At 36.0% G+C, this 21,980-nt stretch overlaps 1 protein-coding gene across 1 annotated transcript in view; it reads left to right on the forward strand.

The window, feature by feature from the left end:
• Mdga2 (MAM domain containing glycosylphosphatidylinositol anchor 2) overlaps positions 1 to 21,980 on the forward strand; it is a 702,900-nt gene that overhangs the window by 824 nt on the left and 680,096 nt on the right. The gene's annotated exons all lie outside the window — the stretch shown is intronic.

The raw sequence follows: 21,980 nt of genomic DNA on the forward strand, positions 1-21,980 counted from the left end.
AATCTCAGCTTCAGAATGCCCCATCCAAGAGACTTGGGACCTAGGAAGGACGAAGGGTGAGCTTATTAATTGGAAGGCTTTTGAAGTGCTCCCAAACAAATCCTGGTTCCTTTGCCTGTCAGCAGTTGGCACTCTTGTGTTTAGTCACCTAAGACTCTCTCTCTCTCTCTCTCTCTCTCTCTCTCTCTCTCTCTCTCTCTCACACACACACACACACACACACACACACACACACACCCCTCATGTTTTTCTTGGATGCCTGTAGTAAGTTGGAGTTAGCCTTATCTTCTGGGACAAGCTGACAATGCCCTAAAAGAAAAGGAACTTTTGTATTCTCAAGATCTATCTATCTATCTATCTATCTATCTATCTATCTATCTATCTATCTATCATCTATCTATCTATCTATCTATCTATCTATCTATCTATCTATCTATCTATCTATCTATTGGAAGGATATAATGAAAAAAGGGAAGATTTGGAGGATAGAGCAGGCCAAGACTGCCTCTTAACACACACCCTCATGCACTAGGAAAATGCATGGAAAACTCGTGCTTCTGCATTGCCTTAGACTGTTTAGGCTAGGTCAATAACTACCTGGGGCAAAAACTATGAGAATCCATGGAAATGCTGGCAATTTCCCTTCGTTCTCCAGAACTCCAGAACTGCCTGTAGAGTGGTTACTGGAACCATGGACTTGAAGTCCTCAAACTCCTTGGGAAACCTATAGTGTGCAGTGGGTGGATGAGTGCAGCAGAAACCATTGAGCCCTTACTTTCTCCTCTATCTTCCATCCTGGGCAAACAGCTACATAGTGTGTGGCTGGGGCGCAGTGGGCAGAAAGGGGTGATCCTCAGCTGAGGGCTTTAGCTCTTCCTGCTGCCACTCCCTTTCATGTCTTCCTAGTTTTGTTCTAGGCTTGAGACAAATCCCTTCTTGACTTTCTCCCACCTCTGAGCACCTTCATTCCCCTGTTCTCCATTTTCTTGCCAAGTCAAAGCCACTTCTCTCACAGTAGCAGTGTCCCTCGCAAACATGGTGGTCAGTGTTGGCTTTGGTGAGTTAAAATATAGGAAAGAGATAGTCAATTTCCTGAACAGAGGAGGGCGGGGCCTGAAGAGAACTAGGATTCACTTAGAGTTCTTTTAAGGACTCTGCTACACACTCTCTCTTTGCCCCGAGAAGGAGAGAGAGAGAGAGAGAGAGAGAGAGAGAGAGAGAGAGAGAGAGAGAGGAGAGTGTAGGATGTAGGGCTTTAGGGAGTTATTGATTGAGGGAGTTATTCTTTCTGTAGTGTCTGTTGATCTCTACATCTCTCTCTCTTCTCCTCTACTCTTCTCTCTCGTCTCTCTAGCTCTCTCTCTCGAGAGAAACAGGAACTAGAACTCAGGATTCTATCTAGGGTCAAGGATTGCTGGTGAGAAGAGTGGTTCCCTTGAGTTATTGTCATCTCCTGTCCAATTTTATTTTTCTTTCTAATTGGCTCAGATCTTTCCAGCTGAAAGGAATTTTTGATTTGTTTTTAGAAATATATGAAGTATGCCAGGTGGTGGTGGTGCACACTCCTTTAAACCTAGCCCTTGGGAGGCAGAGGTGGTGTGGAGCTCTGTGATTTGAAGCCAGCCTGGTCTGCAGAGTGAGTTCTAGGGCAGCTAGGGCTGTACTGAAAAACCTTGTCCCTGGGGTAAGGGGTGGTGAGATAGACTCCGAGGAGGGAGGAATTCTGGAAAGATAAGAGAGGAACTTTGCATTTTCCTGACACTCACCATCTTTTGGGTTACTTAGGCAAGCCCCCTGTTGGCCAGAAGAATGAGGTTACAGCTTGGCAGGGTAGATAAGCAGAAATCAATAATTTAAATAAGCCTTGCCTATGTCACTTATCAGTAAGGAGGATGCTTTTCCATTACTGAGTTGGTCACTATGATGAAGAGAGTGGCCTTTGTTTCATGTTATTATGAATGGGGCTGTTAGTCACTTAGCTAGGAAGACAGTTGGCCTTGTGTGGAAAATATTAATCAGCATCTCTAGCCATTATAAATGTCACAGCTATTAGGTGGGTGAAAATAGAACATTTATATATTACTTTTCAGATCTGTTTTATGGATCATAGGAGGTAGTCTTTCAACAAATGAACCTTAATCATCAGCCTAAACTTTGTCTTAGAACTTTTTAAAAGTGAGGGAGTCAGGAGGAGGACTCTCAAAATTCCTGCATCAGGACTTCAGAGAGTGGGCTCCAGCAATTCCTGCTTGTCACCTCCCTCCTGGTGACTGCCACAAAGTCCACTAAAGCCAGAGAATGCTAAGGCAGATTTACATTTCATTGGTTTTACTTTGTAAATCAAGACCTTTCTTCACCTAAAGTGATTTCATTTTATGTTTTAAGTTTTCATGATCAAGAGAACACTTTATATTTAAAAGTTGGAAAACATAGATTTTGAAATCTATGAAATATTTTGAATATTTTACATTAAGATCTTTAAAAAATAATGAGAACTTTAAACACAAACGTTGAAAAAGTTTGTATGCTATGATAACCTGCAAACCTGTAAATCCACCATCACTTCATTTAATCATCCCTACCACATGCAAAATATTATTAATTTTTTGCACTGTATTTTAGTGACTAGCAGTAAAAGAAAATAAAAAGCATTTTCTGGCTAAACTGTGGGATCCCGCTTCCTCAAACCTGAGCATAAAATTCAGTCTTTAAGTCCTAGTACATTGAGATATTTGTTTTAAAGTATGGATTGTATCATCACGATGAATAAAACCTTCCAATTATTGTCATCTAGGCAGAACAAGACTTAGTTAAATGTAGAAGTTTTCTTCCCAAATGTAGTAGCTTACTGACATCAATCTTGGGTGCTGCTTTGGGAATTAGCAGTCCAGTGTCTACTGTGACAGGTGATGGAAAGATATTGGCCCTCCACTGAAAATTCTGATGCAATTTTATTTTTAAATGGGAATTGCCCTTTATATTTATTCCAAATTTTGAATTGTATGTAACATTACAATATATAATTACATACACTCCCGGAAGAAAAGAGTGCAGAAAGTTTATAATAGAATAACACAAGCATGTGAACTGCTTGGGATGGGTATTTTAATGAGATAATACCTATTTTGGCTTACTTGCATGTTTTTTAATGGTTAATGTTTTTAAGATTATACCAACTTGAATTTTACAAAATTACTTGCTTTAAAAAATTATCCCAAATACTGTTAGGAGGTTAATTTTGTTTCAATTCTAAATGGTCATTAAATGAATAATGACCTGATATCTCTTTTATCTGGCGTTATTAATTTGGTGAGTTCACTCTGCATTGTGCTTGGGGAATTTATTAGCTATAGTATGAAGGGTCAGGATGTCAACCCCAAAAGTGTTAGGTGACTCCTGAAGTAATCTGAATTGTATGTTTTGAAACATTTTCCTGTCAAATCATGTTTTTTGTAATTATTTGTATTTACGTGCCAAAAAGTTGAAGAAAAATTGGTCCATGGCCTCACTTCATGTGTACTTGTAATCATTCTTCCCTTAACTTCCAGGAGTTTATTTAGTCCATCCTGATTATTGCATTAGCACAAACCAATCAACCACTCCCCACTACAAATGGAAAGTCTAGCTCTAGGTATTTTTAATGGAAAGAAGTCAACTACTTGGTGCCCTGAAATAGTTAAAGCACTGTCTACGCAAAGCTTCCCAGATCAAGAGCCATAAGTAGAATTTGCTCATTAAACACATGTACTTGACACATTACCCATCTATATTTACCCATTTCAGGTCATATCAGCAAATCTCACACAGCTTAAACACAACACTGTAGGCAGTAGCTGAGCAGAAATGACTTGGCAGGATTGAGAGAAAGGAGATAAGTAAGACAGGAAGGTTCTGGAAGAAATTTCCAACTGTCAGTGGGTTGAAGCTGATAAACACATTGATTCCAATGGATAAGGCTGCAGCTGAAGGTCGACCGCTCCTTATTCCCAGTCCCCTGACGTTGCCTGCTCGTAGCAATGTTATCTCAAGGTATGTTTATTAGGGTTCTGTCCGCTGTGTAAATGGATACTGCCTTTGATTGAACCATTTGAAGTTGTCAGCCAGCAGAAGAGGAGAGTTAACTTAATGTTTTGGGGGGACTTAATCTGAAAGCACACACCATACAATTAGGCTTAGACTTCACCCTCCCCTGTCTTCAGCTACTGTCCATAGGTGCTCAGAGAAAAACACCACCGAAGAAAAGCATCTGGGGTGATCTGCTTATCTTGGAAATTTGGGGGTACTTTTGGCATTATTTGGTGGCTACGTTGGCAATATTTCACGTGGGAAACAGGCATATAATTTTACACAGTGGCATGTGCTTATGTCCTCAGTGTCCTCCCTGGGTAAGTCTTACAGGTGACTCTAAGTAGTTTAGATCGAGCAGGTCATACACCAAGGCCAAAAATTTATAGTGGATAAATTGATAATGGTGGCAGGTTTCAGACCACTGATGATCAGAGGTGAAGACATAGAAGTTAGGTAAGTCTTGGGAAGCCACGACACCAAAGAAATCACATGAAAGCATTTTTTAATCATCTTAATTTCTTTAATTTTATTTATTTTGGTAATAAAGCTTTATGTTTACTTTGTATATAATTTTTGTTTTTTTACTGTAAGCCACCTAAAACTTCTGCGAGAAGCCAAGACAAATACTTTTTTTTAAAAAAAAATGTGGGCTTGGTATTCTTCATAAAATGTATTATTTTAGTATAATTTGGGTAGAGTTTATGGAGATGTGATTACGCCTGGGTCTCGTGGGTCCAGTTTGTACCTGATTTAGAAAGAGATAGAAAGTCATGGATTGCTCTTCACATAGAGACGTGATTCATCACACACATTCTCTGGCCTGGTCTCCCTACTTCTGGAAGATAACGAGAGGAGTGGGGCTCAAGGATTGTGTCCCTAAAGGAATGCCAACAGCAACACATCCAGCTTCATCCTGCAAGTGAGCTTCAGGACCCCTGTTCCTTGTCAGTTTAAGGGGTGATGTTGGCGAGGAGTAAAGTCAGGGATGCTTTTCCTTTCCTTATTATTTCCCTAGATTGGTATGTTGGAAGAATATTCAAAGTACCCTCTTGAATAAATATGTGAACATATTCACTCATTATAATTGCTATTAATTGAATGGTCTCACAAAATGAATTTTTTTCTGTCTTTGCTTCAGTGACTGTCAATGTAAAGATATCACTTGGACTAGACTGAAAACATTATTACATTCGTAAAAATCTATCCAACATTTCATTTTCAAATCTAATTTTATAAATTTTGACAATGTAAATTCAAAAAGTTGTGAGAAGAGACTTAATATATTATTAAGTCTAATCTAAGACAAATTATAACAGGTAGTCTGAAATACTATGCTGTGGGTAAAATTTTATTTTTCCAGTATATGGCTCTTCATTGCGAAGTATTTTCTATACAAATTACTAAAACATTTCATGCTCCATTATCAAGGAATGTACTCAGTTTTTTTGGGTGAGGGAGTTTATTCCAGTTTAATTCCATTTTCTCTTCTAACATTGCATAGATCCTGTGTAAAGTATCCCATTATTGGTTTCTTTCAACTTTTTAAACACATGATATTATTTATTATCTTAATTTAAAAACATTTCATTTTCTTTCTTACTGGTATCACTTATTAAATTAAGATAGCTATTTATATTTTACAGCACAGACCATATATTCACAAGGAGCTCACAATCACAGATGACAATATCAACTATTAGAAGCGTAATTTTGCGATCTTATATTTACTGTTGGTTTTCATTTAAATACTTATTATGGAATAGTGCAATGTGTTAGAAATTTTCAGAAAATCTATTCATTCTGTCTGTAAGTATTCTGTGTCTACAATTTTACTCAAAGAATGGGTGTTTCTTGTTATTAATGAAAAAAATCTATATTAAGAATTGGTAGTTGCCAAATGGGATCACATTAGTGACATTTTACAATATCATTAGAGAGAAATTATTAATATATAATTTTCTCACTGTAAGTAGACTTTGGGATGTGCAGATATCTGAGTGATTTGGTGCATGGGAAACATGCCTAAATGAAAGAAAACAGTTGGTTCTCAGTGAGTTACCCCAGAGCTCTAACAGACAGCTTATAAGCAGTTGATATCTAAAATAAATGAGTAGGAAGTAAAAGCTGTTAGAAAAAAATGTATGTGGCCTTTAAATAATGTCAAAACAGAGAAAAATCATAATTTCTTTTCCGAGATAACTAAAACTTTGCTCAAGTGTATCAAAGCAGGTAGAAAAAGAAAAATGCCTGTTCTTTGACTGAAAGATGCTGTCAGGGAATTAACTAACTAATTAATTAATTAATTAATTGGTTGGTTGCCTGAAAAGAAGGATGGGCAGATAACAGGCTACCGAAGGGAATTGATTTCTCTGGAGGAGAGTGTTTTTCTGATGGTTAATTGTGTCGTATAGGACATGAGGAAAGTTAGGCTTGACACTAAGCATCGGTGCATTCCGTTTGTTACCTCTGACTGTATTTGTGAATTGTGTCTATCTACCTTGGGTAGATGTCCTATTCAGGGATACGAAGCTACTATGCATATTCTGGGAAGCACAGAGACTGTTTCAAGAAGGCATATGATGCACATAAATTTGTGGCCCTGAAATTTTGTAGAGATTTAGCCTAAGTACGGGGTAAAGGCAGTCAATTAATCAACAGACTTGCTATGTATGCTTAATGTAGTTATGTGGCAGACCATAAAGTCATAGGTAAGCCATAAAAGTTATCGAGGGGATAAACTAATGGAAAACACAGATTAGGACAGTAAGAATTGCCCTGGTGATTGGTTTAGAAAGGAACAACTATAGATGCTAGAGGCAACAGAAAGGTGCTGCATGCACCATGGGTTGCACCATGAAAACTTGTAAGCATGGTTCAAATAAAGAGGGAAGGAAGAGCACCGCTGCCTGAATTTCAGCTGGAGGGAAAGCAACACAGAAAGAAAAGTAAAGCAGAAATGGGTGCGTGACAAACCCAAAGAGTTTCCTTAAAGTTTACCTCAATTAGGAAGAGGTGTCTATCCTCTAAAGCTTGACATCATCCTTCAAAATTCTGAGCAGCATCTGTGAAATAAAGTGTCTGAAATTTACTTAGCTACATTATGTGCACCAGGATTCAGAGTTGGTATTGTATAGACTGCCAAGCCCTTCTTCACACCGTAGGAGAGTTGTCTCAGTTCCTGGGAGTTTCTGGGCTCTCCCCAAATCTTGGCAACCTACATCCAATCCCCTTTGGACTTAAAGTAGAAACAGCTTTGCAAAGGTTCTTTAAAATGTTGAGGAGAAGTGCTGTTCAAAAGCAGCAGAGTATGGACCTGGGAAAGAGCTAGAATATCGTGTTCTTTTCAGGTAGAGCCACCGAGGTGAGTTTGCTGCTGAGGGAAGATTGCTCCACTGTGCTACATCACCCCTTTTCAGGGAAGTCTGCTCTGGTGGGAAACCCACAGGCAATGGAGCTTTCCTGTCTGCTCACTCTGTCACCTCAGGTTTCATGGGAAGCACAAAACGGAAGGGTTTGCTTGTGGTGCCTTTTCTTATTCATGGGACAGAAAGGAGCAAGTGTAGAGAGTTTCCATCCTCTGAAATCTAACTGCCAGTCAAAACCACTGGCAGTTGAATCACATCTGCCAAGCAGTTTTTAGGAAGGACTAAGGGATAGGAAGCTCCCCTTTTCCCCTGAAAGGCAGTTCGATCGGTCAGTCTATCTGAAAATGTCTAATACATTTTATGGTTATGGGTAAGTTTATTTTCTTATGTCAGTATATATGGATTGAAATACTAGCAGAAATCTTGTTTTTGTATCAAAGTCTATAAATATTAGTTCTTTTATTTTTATTTTATCTTTTATTCTGTGGTTAATTGAAAAGCTGCAGTATAAACATGATTGACTACAATGAGAATAATATTATGGATGTGATATAAAAATATTTATAATTTTAAGATTTATTAAGAACATCTGATTTTGATTTAAAAAAAAACACCAATATTGATTTCTTACCCAGATGTTCATACAGTTTTTCTTAAAAGTCAATAAACTATATTTAATTGAAATGCTAAGATAAGATATTATTTATCTTTAAGCCATTATAACAGGCAGATACATCTAGAAAGCTGTTTTATTCAGCATGCATTTAAATAAACATACATTTGCATATATGGCTGTAACAAGAATTGGTGATGAAGGAGCCCATGAATTTGAAAGAAAGCAAAGAGGAGAATGTAGGAAAGTTTTGAGGATTGAAAGAGAATAAGAAATGTTGTGATTATGTTATAATCTCAAAAAAGATGAAATAATTTCATTTTTTAAAAAAAGTACTTGGTTTCTGTTTTTCTAAAGATGAATTATTCTCTTTTAGAACTCTTATTTATATTCATAAAATCAATGAGATGCATAAATCTCTTGATTTATCATTCATAAATCTCAGGTTACCCATATGAATACTAGAATATAACAATTTTTTACTACAATTTTACTTAGGACTTACTGTGAACACAGTATCATGACTTGTGAGGAATATCTTCATTTTATGAAATGAACAATGTTGAATTTGCATTAGCAATTGAACACGTCTGTACTGTAAGACTGAGATATGAAGAGACACAGCTGTCAGGTAGTTTTTGAGTTCATTGCCCATCATGTCTCAGAGCTCAGAATTGGTGAGCTTATACCTGAAGCATTTCCAAGAAGCAGCATGACTAATGTTTTTTATATTGTTTTGTGTTTGTGTCTTTCTGCTCATGCTTACATAGATGTGTACTGTACTTTTTCCTCATCCTCTGAGCCTTTTATTGTTTTTTTCAAAAATTTGTTTATTTTGCCTTTATGTATGTATTCATTGATGGATGGGTGGATGGATGTATTGATTGTGTGTATGTGTCTGTATACAAGCCACACTGGGCCCTCAGAGGACAGCTTGCAAAAGTCACTTTTCTCCTTCCACCTTGTGGGCTTCAGGGGTTCAAGTCAAGTTATTGGGCTGGGTAGTACGGACGCTTACCCACTCGTTTATTGTGTTCACTTTCTCCTATTGCTTCATGTTTCATCTTGGTGTATCCTTTCTATGCCTCTCCTTCTGACAAAAATGATACATTCCTTAAAAAACAAATTTCGGTTTTAGCTCCCAGTCAATTAGACCTCAACCTTTGCCTGATACCATTCTTCCTTTGTGCACATTCATCTAAATACATATAGTCCAACTAGGGTTGGAGATAGACATTCTCCACTATGGTCATTCTATATTATATGGTCAAGAGGATAGTGATATGATTACAGTAAAGACTGGATTAGAAGACAGGCGGTGGTGGCGCACGCCTTTAATCCCAGCACTCGGGAGGCAGAGGCAGGCGGATCTCTGTGAGTTCGAGACCAGCCTGGTCTACAAGAGCTAGTTCCAGGACAGGCTCTAAAGCTGCGGAGAAACCCTGTCTCGAAAAACAAACAAACAAACAAACAAAAAAAAGACTGGATTAGAAACCACCGAGTCTCTTACTGATGCAAGGATTGTTCATACTGGACAGCAGCCTGGGTTACTCACCCTCACTCAGGCTGAGTATGCTCTGATAGTTTCCTGCCTCACTAGCACCTTCCTCCAGCCATCGCAGCTGGCATCCAAAGACCCTTCCTCCCTGTTCACAGTGATGCTGCTCTTGAACTCTATTATCATCACATTATTTTGGATAATGTTTGAAAGCACATTTTCCTGCCATTATTGAACCCCACTTGCTAATGCCTTAATGCTTTGAGATTACTTATTGGGAATAAAATGCTTTGATACCCAAATGTTTAACCTCTCCAAGGGCAGAGAACTAAAAAATTTATACACAAACACATTTGTATGCTACAAAAAATATTTCTATATTTTATGTAGCTTGCATGCATCTTTTCTGAAATAGATTCAGAAAAATAATTCATAAAATACAAGTGCACATAAGACAATTCAGAGACATTTGCCATAGTCTTTCCTCTTGTCTTTTAGTAGTCGAGGTAGAAATAGTTCTCAGTCTACAAAGTACTATTCTTTTACATCTTACTTTATCTTTAGAGATAAATGTGCACTTGGGAGCCAGCACCACTGCATGGTCAGAGGACCCTCTTTTCTATCAGTCAGAGATTTGTCATGCCCAGATGTCTCTTATGAGTTTACAGTTTACCAGCCATTTCTACAGTCCCCCATAATACATCTACAAACAACTCGAGGAACTTAAGTTATCGTCCAGGGTAATTGTAGCTAATTTAACATAGAATACACTGTTCTTTAAAGATAAAGTCACAGATACAAAAGAAGTGCTGTTACAAGCCACACCCTGAATTAGAAGTTTTATAAATATTACACACCATGCCCTAATTTTTGAATAAAGTATATTTGAAATATGAATTTCCAGAGGTTTTAATTATTATTGCAAATCTTGCAGTGACTAAATTTAGAATGGAATATGACATGTATATAAATATAAGCATTTGTATAAAGCAAATGAATTACGAAAGCTATTCTCAGGTACATGAATGCTTAGATTTCTTGTATTAAACCATGCAAATCTTAAATAATATGCAAAATATAGCTTTAATGCTAACTTTTAGCTTTAACCAAAGACACACACACACACACACACACACAGGTATCATCACTTCATAGCATAAAACTTTTATTCTTGGAGTTGAAAGTTATTTTTTAAAAAGAATTGTTAAAATTTATTTTTGGATTGATAGGGTGTTTTAAGCCTATTCATAATTAGAAAGTATAGCATAATAACCTATAAAAAACCTGCCTCTATTATGTATTTTGCAGAAGTTATCTTCTTCCATGTAAAGCAGTTGCATGTGGTTTTATATATTAAAAAAAATCCCTTTTGTCAGCTGTAAGACTTCATTTTCCCCCAAGCTGATGAACAATCACTGGCCTTGGAAAGATTGATAGTTAAATGTCATATTTGGTCTGATTTCTGCCTTAAGTTCCCTCTGGGTATGGCTGGAGCGTTTTTCACACTGAGTTAATTGAGGAGACTATATCAGTGGATTTCTTTTCTTGAAAATCTTGTGCTGAAGAACGTTGATTGCAAGCTCTGCCCTCCCCTTAGCTAAGCAAGTTCCTCAACCCTCAAAGCTTACAAATTAGTGGAGCTTAGAGATTTGTTTTAGGTGTTTAGCTACAGCCTTGCTGCTATAAATGTCATTTTCCCTACGCTTTTGAATGCAGTTACTGTGTCATGTAGTATAACCCTGTGCCATTTTGACTATTGTGTGCTTGATACAGAAACTGCTTCCATAGGAAACCGTTCCTAGCGAGAACAGGAAAGGTATTATGTTCAACTGTCCTGCCATGCATTTCTAAGCAGCTGATGTTTTCTTTAACTCCTAGTCACCCGTAATTTCCAGAGGCGATTAAGTCACTCAGAATGACTTTAGCTCTTATTTGAATCTCTCTGTAAGAGAAGTACCCTGAAATTAACTGTAGCGCCATAGTTCATACTTGGAGGTTAATGTTTTCTAGTACAACTAGGGTCATAGTGTACTTCAAAGTCAGATCTCCTTTTTTTTCTCCATTTTAAAAACATGGAGAAGTGTTGCCTTTGAGAATTCCTTCTCCAAAACAGTGACAGTTTTGCACTTTAGCCAAATGCTGGAAATATGTGGGATATGGTGTTGTTTGCACACTGAAGAATGTGGTAATATTATAGGATGTGGACAACCATTATTTTCTAAACACACACTTCAAATTAAAATGCAAGGGTATGTGAGAGAATAGAGTAAAAATGAGTTAAATGCAAGTGAAGAGGAGTGGTCTGTTTTATTCTTTTACTGCTTCCTGCATTTGAGATTACTTACAGAACAGTACGTCTGCTTCTTATGTCTTGCTTTCCTTTAAGTTTATGCACTTCACAAGATCTTAGACCCATGTTCTGTTTTGGTTAATGTTGAACAATGATTTTAACACTGAGTCCATAAAATTGTATACCTAATAATTAAGTGTATCTTAGTTATGATTTTTCTTACATCTGAACATAACATTATTATATATTATATTAATTATTATATATTAATCATTAGCAAAAAGAAAATTGAATTCTATAAAAACTATAATAGACATTTGTAAGCAAAATAAAAAATGAAACAATTTATGCATCTGAAAAAGATGGGATTTTTTTTTTTTGCTTCCAAATCTAAAAATCCTAGGTTTTCTTAAAGATGGTTCTTAAACTGACCCAAAAATACTTAAATATGGAGTTCTTTCCATTCACTTTCATAATGTCATATTTCCAGAAATTATTACAGCATTATAGAGCTTTGCACAGATGGGGCAAAGCAGAGTGCAGTGTTTACATGTCGTTTGTTTGTTTTCTCTGGGACAATTTATATATAATTTTTTAATGTAAAATTACTTAGGAAAGAATCTTTAAAAAGAAAAGAGAACTTTGAATAAAGAATTGAAGAATGTTGACTCAGGATCAGCTACAAGGGAGTTTTATGTAGAGTGGTTGGGATTCTGGATGCCTCTGGCCATCACTTGGAAATTTCAGTGGCCTGCATGGGAATTGTCAGTGGGGTAACTTTGAAGGACATGAGCTACTGGCCAGTATGCCTTTTCTGAGGCCACATCCACAATGGATTCATTTGTTATTCATTTAAGTAAGGAAATGTGTGTGTGTGTGTGTGTGTGTGTGTGTGTGACCTTCATACCAGGACCTTCTAAAAACCACCAGCTTCAATTAGTCTTGCTTAAAGGCAGATCCTCCATTTCCTTATTTGTTTGTTATAAGGAGCTCAAGATGGAAAGGTATCAATGGTCAGAGAGTTTGGGATGCCTACTGTTTCCTTTTGGGAGTCCTATAAAACCTAGAACTTCATAGACGGGAAGCACAAATACAAATGTGGCACACTGGGAGCAACTGGGCCCATGTATACATCTTAGTTCTTAGATAAGAATATTCCACTCCACATTCATCCCACATGAAGCCAAGCTATGTGAACTGGGCTGAGAGAGACTTGGTAGTTTTACTGAGCTTCCCAGGAACAAGAAGTATAAGTTGAGGGGAGCTAGTCATTGCATCATGGTGGATATACGTGCCTTGGGCTCCTTGACATGTACTTTGCGTGACCAATTTCTTCTAATTTGTTTTCAGGTTCAAATGTACCGTTTTCATCCAATAATGACAGATTTCTGCAGAACTTGCCTGATCTTACAAACTGGCTGACCAAAACTAACTACTTTTGGTATCATGGTTTCTTAATAGCTTCTTCTCAGGCACTCTGCCTAAACCAAGGCTCAGTTGCACACTATCAACTGCTTCTAAGTGTGTGTAGTTCTTGAAAGTGACTGGAACTTACTTAAAACCATTAGATGTTTTTAGGGGCTTTTTTGTTTGTTTTTTGTTTCTTGTACCAGGGCTTGTCATGAACTCTATAAGGTATATTTTCCCACCAAAGATATTTTTAATGTCACAGAGTTTGTGGTCATAGATGAAAGCAGTAGATTACTTCAGAGAACCCTGTACTTTATATATATATAAAGTTTTTGATGTACATAGCCTCTCTGTTAGTCATCATTCCTTCAGTCATATTCCATAAACAGGATAGACAGGATATGTTTTGAACCCATTTAAACCTGTTGGATACTGTACTGCTTTTTTTCTTTTTATTGGCAGTGTAAGATGTAATAATTAGTCTTTTCTTCCTCTTTAAATTTTATATACATTGGTGTTTGACATTCTTGTATGTCTGTGTGAGGATGTCATATCCCCAGGAACTGGAGTAATAGGCAGTTGTGAGCTCCCATGTTGGTTCTGGGAATTTATCCCAGGTCCTCTGGGCTCCTAAAACTTCCACTGATGTTGTGTTTGCTTTACCATGGCTTCTCAAATTCTTGACAATTTGTACTTATCTAATTAATGCTATAAATTCTGTAGATATAATATAATGTAACATTCTTTTTAATATCTTGTAAATACAGTACATATTCTTCCATACTATATTATTATAGTATACAAAGGAATTTATTGAAATCTTGTTTCGGAATAAGAGATGTGTTCTATTGTTTGTACCATAGGAATGAGTGATTCTGGCTCTTCTCTATGGGTGTGGGCATGAATGATTTGTTAGATAGATTCCCATGAATCTTGAATTAATCTGTCATTGCAAAGATAACAAAGCCACCTAGTACCTATTTTTGGAACTCTTTACTCATGTGAGATTTTTTAGTATCCATCTGCTTGTTCTAGTAATAAGATGAGCAACAAAGTAGAGAGCATATGGATACTAAAACATCTGCTTCTTCAGGTCATTAGAGTCGTGGTTATCGGTGTCTATTATCCTTGAATGAAACACTGGATTTTTCCTGCTACTTGTTTAAAGATGGAAGAATAGGTAATTCAGAGAAGCGCCTTCACTGGGCTATGTACCGTTTTTACTATGTAGCTTCTTACAGTAAACCTTCTGCGTTGTTGTTGATAGCTCAGCACTTCAGAGTGATCTTTGTTGCTTAGGAAACTCAATTTCCCCACTGCTTTTACAGACTCCAGGTCTGCCTATATAGTCTTAGCAATGTAAATGTTTTTGTCACTAATGCAGACATAGTCAGTTGGAAAGAGGAAATTCTATTGAAAGATGAACAGAAAGATGGCCAAAGAGTTAATTTTGTTCAACAACATATAAATATTACCAACGTTGAATTACTTAATTTTTGTAGAAAGGGGAGACTTATACTCTGATTTTTCCCCCACCGTTGATGCTAGTCTCATTAATAGAAAACTTAAGAACATTCTTGTGTTATCTGATACTTTTATTGCTTGTTATGTATGTATCCTGAAAGTTCAGGTTTCTTTGTGAATAATTTATAAGAACTATATAAAATTTTGTTCTCAGGAATAATAGATGAGAAGGATATTGGGCACATTCACATATTCTGTAAATAAGCTTCCTTATTCAATAACAGTTGAGATGTTCTCATAGTGCTCTATGGTAAAGGGAAACTAACATCTTCTAACAGAAAACTTAATTATTAGATGCTTCTTTATGACTGTGCTTTTCCCTTAATAACCACAAAATTAAGATCTCTAGAGCTCTATATTTGCCCTGGTGGTTCTCAACCTTCCTACTGCTGCAACCCTGTAATACAGTTCCTCATGTTGTGGTGACTCCCAACCATAAAACTCTTTTGTTGCTACTTCATAACTATATTTTTTGCTACTGTTATGAATCACACTGTAAATATGTTTTGAAGATAGAAATTTTCCAAAGAGGCCCTGACCCACAGGTTGAGAATCACTGTCTTAGACCCTCTAAATATCATGTCTGTCTGATGTTTTCAAATTTGCGTAGTGTATTAAGATTTTTTTCTGTTCCATCTTCCCACCTTCCTTTTCTATCCCTACCTCTTATTAATCCTTCTTCTTCTAAGACTGGTATAATTATTTAATATGATTTTTACTAGTTACATCAATGTTCTTCTAAAGGGCATAAATTCATTCTTTTTTATAGCTGAAAAATTCTCAGTTTGTATGGATACCACATTTTCCTTACCATTCATTCATCTGTTGTTGGGCATCTATGTGGTTTCCGTTACTTGGTTTTCATGATGGATACTATAATAAATATTGATGTGCAAACATCTCTATGTCTCTCTCTTTCATATTTCTAACTAGTGAGCTCAGAAAAGTAAAAATTAATACTTTAAAAATAAAGTTTTGATTTTTACATAATACTTTCTCTTCATATGAAAATCCTGCATCTTACAAAGTCACCCACCTAGAAGACTCGCTTGATTGACATTACACATTCTGTTTATGACTGTAAAACCTGTCCCTCATTTTGATTATAAATTAAGTTTGAAAAATGGTCCAAAGATGCACCACTGTCATCACCATGATTGATTCCATATTTGTCTATGGCTATAGTCGTTACTAATAAGTCTTCCTATCTCCTGTTTGAATGACTCTCCAACAACTCCATATGTCAAACCAAATAACTACAAAATAGATTTTGTCCTTTCTCTGTTGTGTGTAAAAACAAAACAAAAGAAAACAAGAAACGATCCAGTGGTTCCCATTGCAATGCAGAAAAAGGCAAACTTTACGATCACTTTTGGGCATCAAGCTGCAACTTACTTTTACTGCTGCTTTATGTAGGATTTCATTACCCATATTTAAGAATTATTAATGGAGTTGCAAAGTTTTCATTCCATTCCGTACGAGCTGTAGACTCTTCCCTGTGTCCAGTTCTTTGCATGCCTATCCATTGCTCTAAACAAATCTGCTCCAGGATTTTCCGGGTCCTCCAGAGGAAAAGAACCAATGAATGAAGTGTGAGCTAGTGCATGTGTACATATGTGTATGTGCCTATAACTAATGAATTGTTTCATGTATATGAGAGATGGTTAGTTCCAAGATCTTCAGTTGCCAATGTGAGGAACATCCATGGCTTATGGTACCTAGAAGCCTGGTTTGAGATACTCATAGAGATAGGACGTTTAAATTTGAGTTTATATATAAGAATAACAGTGAAATTGAACCTCAGAGACACACAGGCAAGAGGTATTCTGGCTTATTTGTGGGAGATCAGTCTCTTGTTCTATTCATCTGACTGAATGAAGCTTGTCCATATCAGAGAAACCGTGAGGTAAATTTGCTTAATTTTTAAAAAATGTAAATGTAACTAAAATGTAAGCTCCGAACTCATGCCTTATTCATCCTTGATGTTTACAGCACATAGAACCTAACATGTTATAACACATTTATTTTGCATTTACTGGAGCTGTAGAATGATTGGATAGATACCCGAATAATTTTTTTTGGGGGGGGGGATGACCGTCAATAACTTATTTTATCATTCTTGTACTAGGTATTAAACCTAGACTATGAGAGCTAATATAACAGTGAGATGTAGTCCCTGAACTTTCATTTATAGACGGGGTCTCATTAAGTTGGCTCCCATTAGCCTCTTATTTGTGATTGATCTTTTAGCCTTAGTTTTCCAAGAAGCTACGGTTACTGGCTCTTTTCAATATTCTTGAACCTTTAGTGATATTTGAGGTGGTAATTAAAGCCTCAAAATAATACAATAGAAGTTTCATCTTAAAAATTTTTAACGTATCCATTTAGAAAAGCAAATTACCTAGCCTGCCTTTTGACACAAGTCTAGCTAGACTCATAATTTTGGAAGGAATCATTAAATATTCAGTGTGCACAAACATTTTATGTTACTAATATTAAGCATTTCTAATATGCTGTTATTGCCAAATAAGCAAATGTTCTAGCTTCATATAAAATCAGAATCCATACACTGTCATTTACAGTATTAATACAACATTAATATCCTTTGAGATAAAACTATATTAGTCTTTTTTCATTCTTATCTTAAGAGAATATGCATTTAGAATATTGTTCAATAAAGAAGCATTGAATATATAGGAAGAGATCATAAAATTAAGTGATCTTGAGCATTATTTTATGTCCCATTTCACTGAGGTCAAAATTAAGTTACAAAACTTATTCTGCTGAATATATTATTATTCTATTTTTCTTATCTTCTTTTCCCTTGCCAACACAACGACTTTCAGTTCTTAGTTGCCATTGTTCTTTTCCTGACTCTCCAGGACACTCACATGTCAGTCTTTGAGACAAGCTTTCTTGTATTTTAGTTCTTCATTTTAAGCAGTTAATTGCTTTTTGTCGTTATTGGGTGCAATTGTTCATTGCTGACATTTATCGTGGGAAATTATGTACACAGTACAGTACTCTCTAGACATGTAGGAAAACATCTGAAGAACTATAAGAAGGGTCTTTGTCTTCATGTAATATATGTTGTCTCTGGCATGACAAGGATATTTTGTCATCATGCCCATAATCTATTTAGTGTGAATGTTCTTCTATGTATCAGGTAATTTGTTTAATAAATTCGTAAAATATTGCCTAAATAGTATCCAAGAATTCACAGAGCCAGATTGTATAATTTGTAGAAAGACAAAACTATGAAACTAGTAAAACCCAGAATAGGCTCCAGCAGTATCCTGTCTCTAAAGCATGCCCCCAGGCTATTTAGCAGTGGAATACAGCACAACTTGGAGGGAAACACATGCATAATACAGGAGTGGGTATTTGAAAATAAATACAATTTAAGTGATCAGTCACAATGTATTGTTTTTATTGTTTAGTATTTAATAGGAATATTTGTGTGATGATCAACTACTATAGGATTAAAGATCAAATTAGATGAAGACAGATATACCATGGTGTTCGTAGTTGAGTGTGTGCTTCATAACATCTCATACTTAATGGTCCAGTGTCTTAAACAATGAAGAAACATGTTTGGGACACATAGGAGCACACTTTTCACCCTAATATTACTCTGCTGCATGCATAGGTAAATTAAGTGCAAATCCAGGTGGTGTGGTTGCTTTGTCTACAAGAGAAGACTAGCAATATTTGCAGTGTTTGAAGACTGGGTTTGTTTCTCCATTTAGGTTTTAATCATTTAAGATAAAATTTTATGATATCCATTCTCTGAGCCAAATAATAAATTTGAGTCACATCTTAAATGAATTATGATTTTTATATTATTAACTTGTAGTTCCTGTTAGTATACATTATTATGGAGAACGACACCCCAAAATGGTGTTACAAGGGTGCATACTGGCAAAAAGTGTAAGAATTCTTTTGAATAGATATATGATGCAGTTTATAGAAGACCCGTGGGGACAAATTTATAAGGCGGGACACATGCGACACACTTCAAATGATTTGGATAATTAAAAGTTTGTTTTAAAAATTCTTTCAAATGTGTTTTTTTTTTTTCATGGTTTATTTTTTTTATATATATTTAAAAATTTCCATCTCCTTCCCTCCTCCTCCCCCCTCCCTCCCCTCCTCCTCTCCCTTCCCTCCCCTTCTTCTCCCCCTTCCCTCCCCTCCCCTCCACCCATACCTCCCCTCGAATGTGAAGCTCTCATTTCAGAGACAATTACCCAATGCAAACAAATTAACTAACTAACAAACAAAAATAATAGAAAGGACAAAAAAATAAAAGAAAGAAAAAGCAAATAACAGAAAACTTTTCTGACTTATGGTTTGTGTACAGTTTGGCAGTGAATAAAACAAGTATGTTCATTTGAGACATTATAGTACCAGAGCCGGGAATTAGTGCAAACGGTGCTTTCCATAGTCAGCACTCCTCTGAGAAGATGAAGCACTTCCTAAGTCAAGCAGAGCTTCAACCCTCCTTTATATCACAGTGTCGGAGAATGTTCTAAAGAGCTGGCCCAATGAGTACAGAAAATACAAATGTTATGCTTAGCTCAGTGGACATATGCTAACATTGTGGAATTAGAGAGCAAAACAATTTTAAATTGTTTTACATAAGATTTTCTATGATCAGAATTTGTCCCTAATTACACAATGTCACCATATACTGTTATGCTTCTGTTAGAATCTGTACTAAGTATTGTGAGACATTAAACAAGGTATTTAACAATAAGAATCACACTGTGGTCGTATGAGCCCTTTATGTGCATTTTATGTACATTCCACAAAGAAGAATACACTAATTCTGGTCTTCCCTAATTGATTAAGATACTCAAGAAAATAACAAGTCTAAGTTCATAGATACTAGAGAGTTAATTTATAGAAATTCCTCAAGTATACATGAAAAATATAGTTTGATATTTAGATATGCATTTGAAAAGTGAAACAATGTATTTATGTATATAATCACATCTTGCTATTTGACATAAAACACATTGTTTAATGTTATGAGACTGAAAAAGATAAGCTCAATTTTTATATTGGCTGTTATTGTCGATTTGTTTCAAAACATTTGATAGTTTCAAATAAATACAAGGATAATGTCTGGTTAAATCTTGTTTCATCCATTAAAATTTTAAATTAGAACTACTATGTTAAAGGTGTGTATGAATATGGTCCACATCACTTCTGTAACCATGACGTATAAGCTTCTCAGTGCCTGACACTTAAAGCCACCAGGTACAATTTTATGGTTTTGAGGCTGAAAATCTAAATTGAGTCTTAATGTCACTCTTCATGATGTTCTCTTCTTTCTTGAAGATTTTGGGAGAAGCTGATTATTGACTTTGCCTCTCTGAACGATTGCTTGTATGTTTTTGATTTAAGAGCCCCATCTTTCCTTTCAAATCCAGTCTAGGAGTAGCATTTTCAAACCTATTATCCTCGTCTAAAATTCCTTCACAATCCATATAAACCACTGACTATATTTAGGTCTTCCCTACGACCCACGAGCATCTTCAAATCTTAAACTCTTTACTTACTGGGGACAAGTCATTTTTCCTGTAGAAGGCACATATTCTGGAATTAGGTGTGGGAATCTCCAAGGGACCTAGGTGCTGCCCATCATAGTCAGATCCTAGAATGTAGGGAGAGCATTTCCCTATGAAGTATACACCCTTATTTATCTTGGTATGACTGTGCACAAGCTCTGATAAAGTGAATTAAGCCTAGCTGTGAGAAAACTCACCTGCTCGGCACTCCGATCGATCCAATGACCTTTTAATAGCTCATTTCCTTCTCCTCACTATGCAAATTATACCAAACAAGGAGAGCCCTTCCTAATGAGCTTTCAGCTATTACCGTGTTTTTAAAACTGATTCAATCAGTTCCCCTCTCGATTTTTATTTATTTCTCCTACTTTTAAATGAAAGTGAGCGAGAGACTCTAAACTGCTGTTTTTATTTCAGCACTGTTTGCCCCTAAGTTTATCTTTGTGAGCAAAATGAAAAGTGAGACATTTTTATTATTCAATCAAAAGAACATTATACTGTATAAAGAAAACAAAAATTACAATTCTTGGTATTTTATGTGCACAGTAGAACTCTCAAGGAGGGATTAACTGCTCCTGTCAGATAGGTTAACAGTTGATGCCTCCTTGCTTTTTTACGTTTGAATAGGCAGTCATAAAAAGATGCAAGGTTTCATTCCAGTAACTAGCAAGCTGTTCCCTTGCACTTAAACTATTTCTAAGAGATGAGAAATGGGAGCTATTGAGAAGCTATTGCCATTTCTGTTTGCTTCAGTAATCTCTTTGCAGTAAACCTGATGAACTTGAATAACTCATTGATTTACATGTTAAAAGTGGTGAATTAATGACTTCTGCATAATTTTAAAATATAATTGATAGGAAGCACCAGGCATGCTAAAGCATCTTTAATCCATTTGGTAGACATTCTCATGATTTTTAAATTTATATTTTATTGTGGAAGTTTGAAATAATATTGCATAGGCTCTATAGTTTGCCATTTATTTAAGAGTAGAATATAATTTCCCAACATGTTGCAACCAATCAAACAATATTAGTAATAGTGAATGCTTGAAAATGCTTATTTTTTAAAAGCATACAATTTTTAATAGCATGGAAAATAAATTTTTGATAAAAAAGTATGTGCTGGTAATATCCTTATATATGTGCACATGTGTACATCCATACATATACACATGTATAAACATACATATATTCAAGCATTTAGATATACTCCCCCCACACACACATACACACTCATACCCATGCACTTCTTCTCTATTGACTTGCCAAGTGAGGAGACTATAGCAGAGAAAAATCAAATCTATGTTCCACAACTAGTAAATACTTTTTGGGTCAACATCTAATATATCTCCAGAATTAAAGCTCCCAACATAAATTGAATTGGATGTTTTACATTAAAAGCACAAGCCTAATGAATTTGCAAATCACTAATCTCACTTAAAATTTTTCTAAAACTTACAAAATAGTCTGTGTTCACTTGGCTGCAGTTGGGATGTAGACCTTAGAATGTTTAAGACTTCAGGTAGTTGTTTATGGGTGGCAGCCATGAAGAGTTCAGGATGTCTATGCCAGTGATATGAAGCTGTTGTCCTTAGCAGTATGCTTGAGGTTGAGTGAAATGTCAGTTTTGTTTTTGT

Source organism: Arvicola amphibius, chromosome 7 (genome assembly GCF_903992535.2).
Source record: "Arvicola amphibius chromosome 7, mArvAmp1.2, whole genome shotgun sequence".
Taxonomy (NCBI): domain Eukaryota; kingdom Metazoa; phylum Chordata; class Mammalia; order Rodentia; family Cricetidae; genus Arvicola; species Arvicola amphibius.